This window comes from Emys orbicularis, chromosome 5, assembly GCF_028017835.1.
Source record: "Emys orbicularis isolate rEmyOrb1 chromosome 5, rEmyOrb1.hap1, whole genome shotgun sequence".
NCBI lineage: Eukaryota > Metazoa > Chordata > Testudines > Emydidae > Emys > Emys orbicularis.
Genome location: NC_088687.1, coordinates 135,571,323 through 135,583,921, shown reverse-complemented (window position 1 = coordinate 135,583,921; position 12,599 = coordinate 135,571,323). Strand labels below are relative to the sequence as shown.

The 12,599-nt window shown below is 39.5% G+C and overlaps 1 protein-coding gene across 6 annotated transcripts in view; it reads left to right on the top strand.

The window, feature by feature from the left end:
* CTNNA2 (catenin alpha 2) overlaps positions 1-12,599 on the top strand; it is a 658,570-nt gene that overhangs the window by 582,556 nt on the left and 63,415 nt on the right. The gene's annotated exons all lie outside the window — the stretch shown is intronic.

The following is a 12,599-nucleotide window of genomic DNA, read 5'->3' as shown; positions in this document are numbered from 1 at the left end:
GTAAGCTTACTCTAACTAAGCTCTCTAACCCAGTACATTCCTAACCAGTTTAAGTCTGTATTTTCAAGACTGTAATTTAGAAGAGCATCTGTGCTCTCGCTGTGTGGGTGGATCTGCTTGTTAGTGACTAAAGTTCATGTTTCAAAACAAAACAATAAAAAATACACACTGACATGTTGAAAAAAGTACAGAAAACATAAATCCAAATAATAAGGCTAATTTCAAAACCTCATGTCCTCTCCAAAGGTCTAAGAAAACCTCAGAATTAACAATGTTTCAGTGAAAGTACTTTGGAATGACTGACAATTCATGAGTATATCATTTAAAAAGTAATAAAATGTCATAGTTATTTCATAGAAGGACTATGTGCAGAATCAGAAACTCTTTCCACTCCTGTTCTCACTCATATACTTATTGACCACAGTAGTTGATCTAGGCTTTGTACTCACCAGGATACTGCCAGTTGTGACAAATAACTAATGAACAATTCAAACACATGTAGCAACAGATAATATAAGTAACTGTAATTTTAGAGTGAAGCAATCAGATTTGTTGCTGCAACATAGTGAATCCTTTATCACTGGTAGCATGTTTGTTAATACTTGATATATAAATCAGGCTATAAAGCAAGCTAACAAAATATATTGATATATGCATTATAATTTATTATTATTTTATTGTTCCAATTGAAAAGTGTGGCCCCATGAATGAAACCGGGAAAGGTGAACTGTTAGTAGCTCTGCTTTCTATGTCCCTTCATTGGAGATTAAGGATTGAATCCCAGATTCTGACTGTACATCTTTCAGTATATGATCAAAACTAGAGCAGGCTAGGAAACAAACTCTGTCTTCTCAGAACTGGTGAAATTTACCCTTGCTTTGACCTGTGGAGGGGCATTTCAAAGGAGGATTTAGCGTTTGGGAGCATGATCTGCACATAATATTATATACCCTGCCACTTAGTCCTAATCAGCATACATCCCCTAAACACCTCTCTGTCTTATATTTGGATAAACCCAGAGAAAGGGGATGATTGGGACTAGAGAGCTTATTTTATGAGAGGAGACAAACAGAACTTGGCTTGGTTAGCCTAGCAAAACAAAGGCTGAGAGGGGATATGATTGCTGTCTATAAATACATCAAAGGGGCAAAAACAAGGGAATGAGAACAGTTATTGAAGTTTAAGGACAATGTTGGCACAAGAACAGATGGGTAAAAATTAGCCAGGAATAAATTTAGGTTGAAAATTAGAAGGTTTCTAGCCATCAGTGTGAAGTTCTGGAACAGTCTTCCAACAAGAGTAGTGGGGAACAAACAACCTAAATGGTTTAAGATGGAGTTGGATACATTTATAAATGGGAGTATAGGATGGGCTGCTTGTGTTAGCAGGTGACAGGACTTCATGACCCACGTGGTCACTTCTAGTCCTGTGTTCCAAGAGAGTGAGAATTTGGCCCTCTACGCCTTTGAAGATGCTGGGGTGGTCATCCTCTCACCATAGTGTGATTCCATAGAAAATCTTTGTATAGTTCTTAGTCAAGGAAACACAAGAGGATCAGAAAGTGGTTATTTTAATTCCGTATTTATTGCATAATCAATATAAGATGAAAGGTTTTTAACCATAACTTTAGAAAGGGCATTTCATGAGCAAAATAATGTAAACTCTAGCAATAAGCAATTGTCATGGATTCACAAAAGGAAGATATGACCTATCCAGTGTGAATGGGTTCTTGGGTCAACAGACTTTCATAAAACCAGCAAAATATACTGAAGTTTATTTCCATTAAAGTCTTCATTAGTAAACTGAGCGATTTCTGAACAATATGAATTCATTGTTAAATAGAACAAAATTAATTTTCAGACATTTTATTATGCTAACATTTCTGGCCCAATTTTATGTAAAATGTGTCCAATTCACCTTTCATAGAACTAATTTACAATGATAAATACACAATGAAATGGATCTACAACAGGGACATTAAATACTTACATTGCATAGTTAACGTGTTCTTTAATAAAGCCTGAATTATAACAAAGTGCTAATTATATTAAGTGCATCTTTTCCAAGCCCTTCTGTGATATCTGGGGAAAAAATGGACCTGGTTGCTGTAATATAGAGAAAGAGGACTCCAAATTACAGATACTGTATTTTAAAGCCTGCATTTCAGTTCATTCTGTTTTCTCTCTCTCTCTCTCTCTCTCTCTCTCTCTCTCTCAGGTACTTATATGTCCCCTATAACTGTAGTATCTTAGCAACTCAGAATCCTTAATATATTTATCCTCGCAACATCACCATGAGCACATTGCTATTAACCCCTTTTACTTACGGGGAGCTGTGGCATAGAGAGACACTACATGCCTTGCACAAGGTCACACAAAAAGTCTCTGGCAGAGCAGGGAATTAAACCCTGGTTTCCTGATCACTAGGTTAGCACCCTAACTGCTTCCTTCTTTCGTGGAAGTGTACTGAAATGTCCTTTTTGCAAATTGTATATCTTGAAGACAACACAATTAGGGGAAACTAAAGCAATAATCAGATTAATACCACTTTTGTCTGACCAAATATAGCACTATTTGTCAGTAGATACTAAAGTGCTTCACAATGGCATTGTCACCTCCAGACTACAAAGAGTGTAACGGAGGCCCAAATGGTGAAGGGATTTCACTCCAGTCACAGTGTGAGTTAGCGCTAGAGCTGAAGTTGGAACCCAGTTCCCTAATTCCAATCCCCTGCTCCATCCTCAAGATCAAAGTCACTGCTTATCTTATTCTCATAAGACAGAAGTAGAGTTGTGACTATAAATCCATAGGCTTTAATGCCAAAAGGGACCATCATGGTCATCTAGTCTGATCTCCTGCACATTTAGGCCACAGAACCTCACCCACCCAGTCCTGTAGAAGGTCCATAACCTCAGGCTGAGTTACTGAAGTCCTCAAATCTTGATTTAAAGATTTCAAGTTACAAAGATTTCACCATTTACGCTAGTTCAAACCAACAAGTGACCTGTGTCCCACATTGCAGAGGAAAGCAAAAAAAAACAAAAAACAATTTGACCTGGGAGGAAATTCCTTCCCGATCCTAAATACAGTGATCAGTATACCCTGAGCATGTGGTTAAGATCCACCAGCCTTACACCTGGGAAAGAATAGAACATAAGAGAATAAGAATGAGCATCTAGCTCAGTATCCTGTCTTCTGACAGAGGCTGGCACCAGATGTTTCCGAGGGAATGAACAGAACAGGGCAATTATTGAGTGATCCATCCCCTTTCATCCAGTCCCAGTATCTGGCAGTCAGAAGTGCAGAGACACCCATAGCGTGGGGGTTGTATCCCTGACCATCTTGGCTAATAGCCATTGATGGACCTACCCTCCATGAACTCAGCTAATTCTTTTTTGAAACCAGTTGTACTTTTGACCTTCACAACCTGCTCTGGCAACAAGTTCCACAGGTTGACTGTGCATTGTGTGAAGAAGTATTTCTCTTTGTTTAAAATCTGCTGCCTAATAATTTCATTGAGTGACTACGGTACTTGTGTTATGTGAAGGGGTAAATAACACTACCTTATTCACTTTCTCCACACCAGTCATGATTTTCACGACCTCTATCATATCCCCTCTTAGTCGTCTCTTTTCTAAACAGAACAGTCCCAGTCTTTTTTAATTTCTCGTCATATGGAAGCTGTTCCCTAATCATTTTTGCTGTCTTTCTTTATATATTTTTTTCAATTCTAATATAACTTTTTTGAGATGGGATGACCAGAACTGCATGTAGCATTCAAGGTGTGGGCGTACTATGGATTTAAATACTGGCATTATGATACTGCCTTATTATCTATTCCTTTCCTGATAGTTCCTAACAATCTGTTAGGTTTTTTTTAAGTGCCGCTGAACATTGAACAGATGTTTTCAGAAAACTATCTATAGTGACTCTAAGATCACTTTAGCAGCTAATTTAGACACCATCATTTTGTATGTCTGGTTAGGATTATGTTTTCCAATGTGCATTACTTTGCTTTTGTCAACACTGAATTTCCTCTGCCATTTTGTTGCCCAGTCGCCCAGTTTTGTGAGATCCCTTTGGACAGTCAGCTTTGGACTTAACATCTTCAATAATTTTGTATCGTCTGCAAACTTTTGCCACTGCAATGTTTACCCCTTTTTCCTGATCACTTCTGAATATGTTGAACAGCACTGATCCCAATACAGATCCTTGGGGCACCCCACTTTTTTTTCTCTCTCCACTGTGAAAACTGACCATTTATTTCTATCCTTTGTTTCCTACCTTTTAATCAGTTATTGATCCATGAGAGGACCTTCCCTCTTTTCCCACAACTGCCTATTTTGCTTAAGAGCCTTTCGTGAAGGACCTCATCAAAGGCTTTCTGAAAATCCAAGTACACTATATCCACTAGATCACCTTTGTCCACATGTTTGTTGACCCTCTCAAAGTATTTTAATAGATGGGTGAGACAGGATTTCCCTTTACAAAAGCTGTGTTGACTCTACCCCAATGTATCATTGTCATTTATGTTTCTGATAATTCTGTCTTTTACTATAATTTCAATCAATTTGCCTGGTACCAAAGTTAGTCTACCAGCCTGTAATGACCAGCATTGCCTTTGGAGCCTTTTAAAAAAAATTGGTGTTACATTAGCTATCTGCCATTCATCTGGTACAAAGCCTGATTTAAGCAATAGGTTACATACCACAGTTAACAGTTCTGCAATTTCATATTTGAGCTCCTTCAGAATTCTTACGTGAATACTATCTGGTTCTGCTGACTTACTATTATTTAATGTATCAATTTGTCCCCAAACCTCCTCTACTGACACCTCAATCTGGGACAGTTCATTAAATTTGTCCCCTAAAAAGAATGGCTCAGGTGTAGGAATCTCCCTCACATCCTCTGCAGTGAAGACCCATTCGAAGAATTCCTTTAGCTTCTCTGCAACAGCCTTGTCTTCGTTGAGTGCTCCTTTAGTACCTCAAATGTCCCATGGCCCCACTGATCGTTGGCAGGCTTCCTGCTTCTACTCATTCTGACTGCAAGTCGTCTTGTCTTCTCTTCTCACTTGCAATCTTCTGAGAGTCATTCTCTATGTTCTTGGAGCTCCAAACTCTGGCTATCTCCATGGTCTATTCCCCTCTCCTTGTAGGGTTATTCACACTTTCTCTTCTTCCTTTGTCTCCCATCTTCTGTTACTGACTGCCTCTCTGCTCCATTTTCTGACTCACCAAACCTATTCCTCAGGTCTATTTCTCCTTCACTAGCCAGTCTTTCCCTCTGTTTTGTTCTCATAGTCACATGCTTCCACTAGCCACTTTCCTCATCATCTACTCAAATCTCCTATGAAACTCAACCATAGTTTCTAGCTCCATCTCCTAACCTTAGCTCTTCTCTTCCATTGGATCTATCGGGTGGCACTTCAGACATACAGGTGTGGCTCCTGTGCTGCTGTCTGGCCAGTTGGCTGCAAGGAAGCCACATCTCCTAATCAAGGTTCAGCTGTAATCAAAGGCTCTGCTTCTCTCAGTTCACACTGCCCCCTACCAGACTTTGCAAACTGAAAGCAAACCAGCAAGCAAACAGACTCTCAAGTACTCACTCACAGCCACTACGGAACACGGGTTTGCTTGCCTCTGTTCTCCTCCAACAGATCTCCAGTCAAACTCCTCTGCTTTCAGCTCTCTCTCTGCTGGCCCCTGGGCCACTGCTCAGAAAGCAAAACACTGAAGAATAGGAGCTGCATTTCAGTGGAAGCACACATGACTGTGAGCCAGAAAACAGTAACACGGCCACAAATCCTGGCTGTGTGCAAGTCTGTGGAGCTACACTGATTTACCCCAGGAGAGCATCTGGCTCATAGTATTTTGTACTTATACAGTGTAGTGTTTTTCCAGCTGCAGTTCTCAAAACACATTACAAAGGTATGATTGGTCCTGCTTTACAGATTATTATATTGAGACACAGAAGGGTGAAATGACTTGCCCAAGTCACATAATGAGTCAATGGATGAGCTGAGAGGAGAGCCCTCCTAACTCAATTCTGTGCCCAATCCATAGGCTCATATTCCCTCCAGGGTTGGGTTCAACAAAGTCACAAGTTGTGGTGCTGGTTCTGCCACAGACCAACTGTGGCGCCTTACGCAAAATCCCTTAACAGCGTTTTCCTTTGGTTTCCTCATCTGTTAAAAGATGATATTAGCCATCATATCTTACAATGAGGCTTAATTTAGTAAGGTCTGTAAAACACTTGGCGATCCTGAGAAGATGTGTTAGAAGGATAAAGTGTTATTAGTATATAGGGACAGATTCTGCCCTTAGACATGCATGTGGGATCATAGTGGATTCGATAGCTATGAGTGTGAAACACTACGGTAAGTCCCTAATCTTTTTTAATTGAACATTTATTCATTTTTAAAGGAAGAGCTTTTGTAGACTCAGGGAAACTAATTTAAATGATAATAGTGAGAAAAAATAGCACTGAACACTTCCTTGATTATTATTATTTACTCTTTGAGGGCTCAGCTCAAGAAATGCATCTGGCTGTTGAGCTGTAAAAGCCCAAATTACAAACTATAGTTTTTCGGGGACACCAGAGCCTTGTGCATTTTTTTTTAACTGGGTGTTCAAAGAAATACTGGGCCAGATCCTCAGTTGGTCTAAATCAGTGTTGCTCCCCTGAATTTCAGTGTAGCTATGCTGATTTAGACCAGTTGAGCAGCAGTATGGTGAGATTTTTTGAAGACAGATTTCATATTTGGTGTCAGGGCCAGCTCTAACTTTTTTGCTGCCCCAAGCAGCAAAAAAAAGCGCCGCCCCCCCCCCAACCCCCCGCCGAGCGCCGCGCCGCCGGAGCCCGCCCCCCCCGTAGAGCGCCGCCGGAACCCCCCCCCCCCGGGGCCGCGCCGCCGGAGCGCCCCCCATGGAATGCCGCACCGCGCCGCGCTGCCCCCCGCCACCCCAAGATTGGCCGCCCCTTACCAGGTGCCGCCCCAAGCATGTGCTTGGTTGCCTGGTGCCTGGAGCCGGCCCTGTTTGGTGTAAACACCTATGTTGATTTTAGGGAAGTGGCACCTACTTACACGAGATCTGAATTTGGTACCTGATTTCTAGATTTCATTTAATTATCTTCTTTGAATAATTTATAACCCATAATCCAACCTTTCTTCATTTTAAGTTAATGGTGACTTTTAAAAAAAATATCTCCTCATATGTGTAGGGTTTTTTTTCGTTAGGAATTTTTTTCTTGTTGTTATGTTTCATTTTTTCACTGCTTCCTTGGCTATGTTTAGTTGACTGGTGACCTTTATTCTTGTGCTTGTTAGAGCCTGTTCTGATCACATTTATGCCCCCAGTGTCTTTGATATTAGCATTAATTAAGGACATGCTGGTTAAATCCTCTTGAATAATGACATGGTTTCATTTCCCTTTAAAAACAAAGCAGATGCTTGACTCCCACTTCGTGACAGTTGCAGAAATCTAAGACAAAAACCATGAAACCATAACATCTAAATGACTTCTTAGAAATATAAAAGCAAAATTCATTTGGCTTTCAATGGATGTTAATTGTTATCTGCAGTGGGAAAACAAGGCCCCAGAGTTTAATCTTCTGTTTTGTCATGTACCGCATTCTACAACAGTGCATGGATTTTAGTTTTCTTTGTATTACAAGCTATTCCCTGTATAGTTAGCTCTGCTTTGTCTTTACAACAAATAGAACAGAAAGTGGTTATTAAGAATAACTATAATAACTTAAAATATCTCTCAGATGTATTTGCCTTTGTGAGCATTGTGTTAGTATTTTTTTTTCACATATATGCCACTAATTCCAATTGATAATAGGTGTAGCTATCAGTTGTCAGGTTGTTATTGTTTGTGGAATAAAACAAATAATTATTTTTTTCTTTTTATTTTGCAGAAATTCATTCATTTCTATTTGCCATATTGCAATATTATTATTTATGATTTATAAATAATAATATTTATGACTATTATAAGGGGGGAGGGATAGCTCAGTGGTTTGAGCATTAGCCTGCTAAACCCAGGATTGTAAATTCACTCCCTAAGGGATCCACCTAGGGATCTGGGGCAAAATCAGTACTTGGTCCTGCTAGTGAAGGCAGGGGGCTGGACTTGATGACCTTTCAGGGTCCCTTCCAGTTCTATGAGATAGGTGTATCTCCATTAATTTAATTTATTTATATAGCACCATCAATGTAAAAAGTCAGATAAACACATACAACATGACCTTGCCATAAAGGGCTTAAAATCTAAAAAATAGAGAGAGAACACCATACAGTCAACACAGGTAGAAGTAGGTGGATTTCCATTTGGATGTCAGTCAACCTTGGCCTTGTAGATCATGTGGATCTCTAGGAGTGGTTTGAAAGTGAGCAAAGGAGCCTGGTCTAAAATAGATAGGTAGGAATAGGAGAACATGTGCAAGAGAGGTTTACCAAGAAATGTGGGTGGAAAGGAAAAGGCAAATTTTTGAGACGTGCATCATAAGAGAAAAAACAACATGATTGCTGAGGGCCTGGTCATGCAGGGAGAAGGTAAGCAAGACTTCAAAGATGCCCCCATGATGAGTTAACGGGGTAATAGTGAGTTTTGTCAGCAGTGACAGAAAAGAGGGGAGGAAAGAAGGGAGGAAAGAAGATGAGCTCCATATTAGATGTGGTGGTGGAAGAGATATCAGAGTGGAAGGCAGTTACAAAATTCCAGGATGGCGAATATTTGTAAGTGATCAGTATTAATTTCTTATCTTGTTGGGCTTCAGTTGACCATATTTCAGTTTGTGAGTTTCATCACCTTCAGGACCAGAGGCTCTTTTCCCAAGAATTCTGAAGGAAATCAAGGCACTGATTCAACAACGCACTGAAACATGTTTTTAAATGCTTTGATGAATCAGGGACTAAAGATCCAAGTAGCTGAGCAACTAACAGCCGTATCTAATTTATCATTCCAAACAGCTGTTATACTAAAAGACTAGAGGATATCCAACATTATACCCGTATTTCAAAACAGTCCTTATTGTGACCCTGAGAATTATAAACCAGAGAGTACTATGCTTCAGTACTATGAGGAATAGAATGGAAACCCATCAACATAGAGTTATAAAACAAGTAAATGAGTCTCACAAGAGACTGATAAATCAGTGGGGCTTCTGTAAGGTTAAATTATACTTTCCTTATCTGTTATCATTGTTTAAGGAATTTTAAAAAATTAAATTTAATACAGAAAGAGACTCGGTGGATATAATTTAATGTATTTAGATTTTTAAAAGATGTTGATAGTTTTTCACAAGAGGCTGTTTAGGAAACGGATAACCAGGGGGTGAAAGGTAAAGGCCTTTGGTGGATTAAGAAAAGTTTAAGAGATAAGAAGCAAAGAATAAATGTCCAGAACTCAGCATGGAAAAAGATTAATCCTGTGATGCCCTGTTGTTAGCACTGTGGCCAGTGTTGTAGAATATATTAATTAACAGGTCAATAGTGAGGAAGCAAAATTTGCTGGAAGGAAAATACTGATATAGCTGTCAAGACTAAGTAAGAAGCACCCCAAGAAAGGTAATTTTATTCAATTTCACAAAATAGAGAAGTAATTTAAACTACTTGCATGCACACTGATGGGTTCTGAGTTAATGTAACCTCTCAGCAAAAATATCTAGTCATTATTATGGACAGCTTGTTGGAGATATCTATTCAATGCACAGCAGCAGTCAGCCCATGGATAAGATGTTAGGCTGTACATTAACGAGGATATTCATGAATACCCTGAATACTGCTTTCAGTTTTGATCACCACAGCTCAAAGACCTAGAAGAAATAGTAAAGGTCAAGATTAGAGCTGTGTGAATATCTGATTTCTTTTGGTTCACTGGCAGTTCCAAAAAAAGTTGTTTGGGGTCAAACTAAAACCATTTTTTTTCTGAATGATTGGCAAATCATTTGACCTGAAACTAACGATTTTGTTTCAGGCCCTTTTAACATTTTTTTTTAATTAACAAAAAGGAAATAAAGGACTAGATTCATAAAATGGAGGAGAAGGTGGTAGGCTTATACCCATTAGTCTAGACGTTAGGGCATTCACCTTGGATGTGGGAGATCCAGGTTTGAATTCCCACTTTGAGCAGGAACTTGAACCAAGCTCTTCTTCCCTCCCAAATGAATTCCCCAAGCACCAGATCATAGTGCATTCTGGAGTGGGTAGCTCTGTCAGTCTCTCCTTATTGAAGCTGTTCCCCTTTGTATCCATAAGTAAATACTCATTGGAGCAGGGAATGGAACCCATATGTCCCACCTCCCAAGAGAGTGACCTAACCACTAGGCTATAGAGCCATTTTCCCACTCTCTGACTATTCAAGAGAATTGGACACCACAAAAAATTAGGACACTTGCGTCCTAATCTCTACGTACTTCAGATCTCATCTGTAAAATGGGGATAATAATATCATTTTACCATCTCACCATATTGTGAAAATAAAATTCATTAATGTCTATGAAGGCATTGATTACTATGAGGATGAGTGCCATAAAAAAGCCCATGAGGAAAGTTGTAATTCTGTACTGAGAGCAAGATGTGGTAGGTGTGCAATAAATAAGGCATGGAGTCATGCATTGAATGATGCGGATAAAACAAAACAAAATATTGAATAGCTACCCACTCTGTAGCATCCATGCTTTGGACCAAATGGGGCAATGGTGCTGTGGAAAAAGTAGTATATCCTAATGTATGGCATAAGGCCCATGTATAAGGGGCCCAAATTAAGGTTGCATGGTCATCATTAATATTGGCATTTCCCAAATTATGGGTAGTTACATACATAAGAACATAAGAACGACCGTACTGGGTCAGACCAAAGGTCCATCCAGCCCAGTATCCTGTCTACCGACAGTGGCCAATGCCAGGTGCGCCAGAGGGAGTGAACCTAACAGGTAATGATCAAGTGATCTCTCTCCTGCCATCCATCTCCACCCTCTGACGAACAGAGTCTAGGGACACCATTCCTTACCCATCGTGGCTAATAGCCATTAATGGACTTAACCTCCATGAATTTATCCAGTTTTCTTTTAAACGCTGTTATAGTCCTAGCCTTCACAACCTCCTCAGGTAAGGAGTTCCACAAGTTGACTGTGCGCTGTGTGAAGAAGAACTTTCTTTTATTTGTTTTAAACCTGCTGCCTATTAATTTCATTTGGTAACCCCTAGTTCTTGTATTATGGGAATAAGTAAATAACTTTTCCTTATCTACTTTGTCCACATCACTCATGATTTTATATACCTCTATCATATCCCCCCTTAGTCTCCTCTTTTCCAAGCTGAAAAATCCTAGCCTCTTTAATCTCTCCTCATATGGGACCCGTTCCAAACCCCTAATCATTTTAGTTGCCCTTCTCTGAACCTTTTCTAGTGCCAGTATATCTTTTTTGAGATGAGGAGACCACATCTGTATGCAGTATTCAAGATGTGGGCGTACCATCGATTTATATAAGGGCAATAATATATTCTCAGTCTTATTCTCTATCCCCTTTATAATGATTCCTAACATCCTGTTTGCTTTTTTGACCGCCTCTGCACACTTCGTGGACATCTTCAGAGAACTATCCACAATGACTCCAAGATCTTTTTCCTGATTAGTTGTAGTTAAATTAGCCCCCATCATATTGTATGTATAGTTGGGGTTATTTTTTCCAATGTGCATTACTTTAAATTTATCCACATTAAATTTCATTTGCCATTTTGTTGCCCATTCACTCCATTTTGTGAGATCTTTTTGAAGTTCTTCACAGTCTGCTTTGGTCTTAACTATCTTGAGCAGTTTAGTATCATCTGCAAACTTTGCCACCTCACTTTTTACCCCTTTCGCCAGATCATTTATGAATAAGTTGAAAAGGATTGGTCCTAGGACTGACCCTTGGGGAACACCACTAGTTACCCCCTCCATTCTGAGAATTTACCATTAATTCCTACCCTTTGTTCCCTGTCTTTTAACCAGTTCTCAATCCATGAAAGGACCTTCCCTTTTATCCCATGACAACTTAATTTATGTAAGAGCCTTTGGTGAGGGACCTTGTCAAAGGCTTTCTGGAAATCTAAGTACACTATGTCCACTGGATCCCCCTTGTCCATCTGTTTGTTGACCCCTTCAAAGAACTCTAATAGATTAGTAAGATACGATTTTCTTTTACAGAAACCATGTTGACTTTTGCCCAACAATTTATGTTCTTCTATGTGTCTGATAATTTTATTCTTTACTATTATTTCGACTAATTTGCCCGGAACCGACGTTAGACTTACCGGTCTGTAATTGCCGGGATCACCTCTAGAGCCCTTTTTAAATATTGGCATTACATTAGCTATCTTCCAGTCATTGGGTACAGAAGCCGATTTAAAGGACAGGTTACAAACCCTAGTTAATAGTTCCGCAATTTCACATTTGAGTTCTTTCAGAACTCTTGGGTGAATGCCATCTGGTCCTGGTGACTTGTTAATGTTAAGTTTATCAATTAATTCCATAACCTCCTCTAGTGACACTTCAATCTGTGACAGTTCCTCAGATTTGTCACCAACAAAAGCCAGCTCAGGTTTGGGAA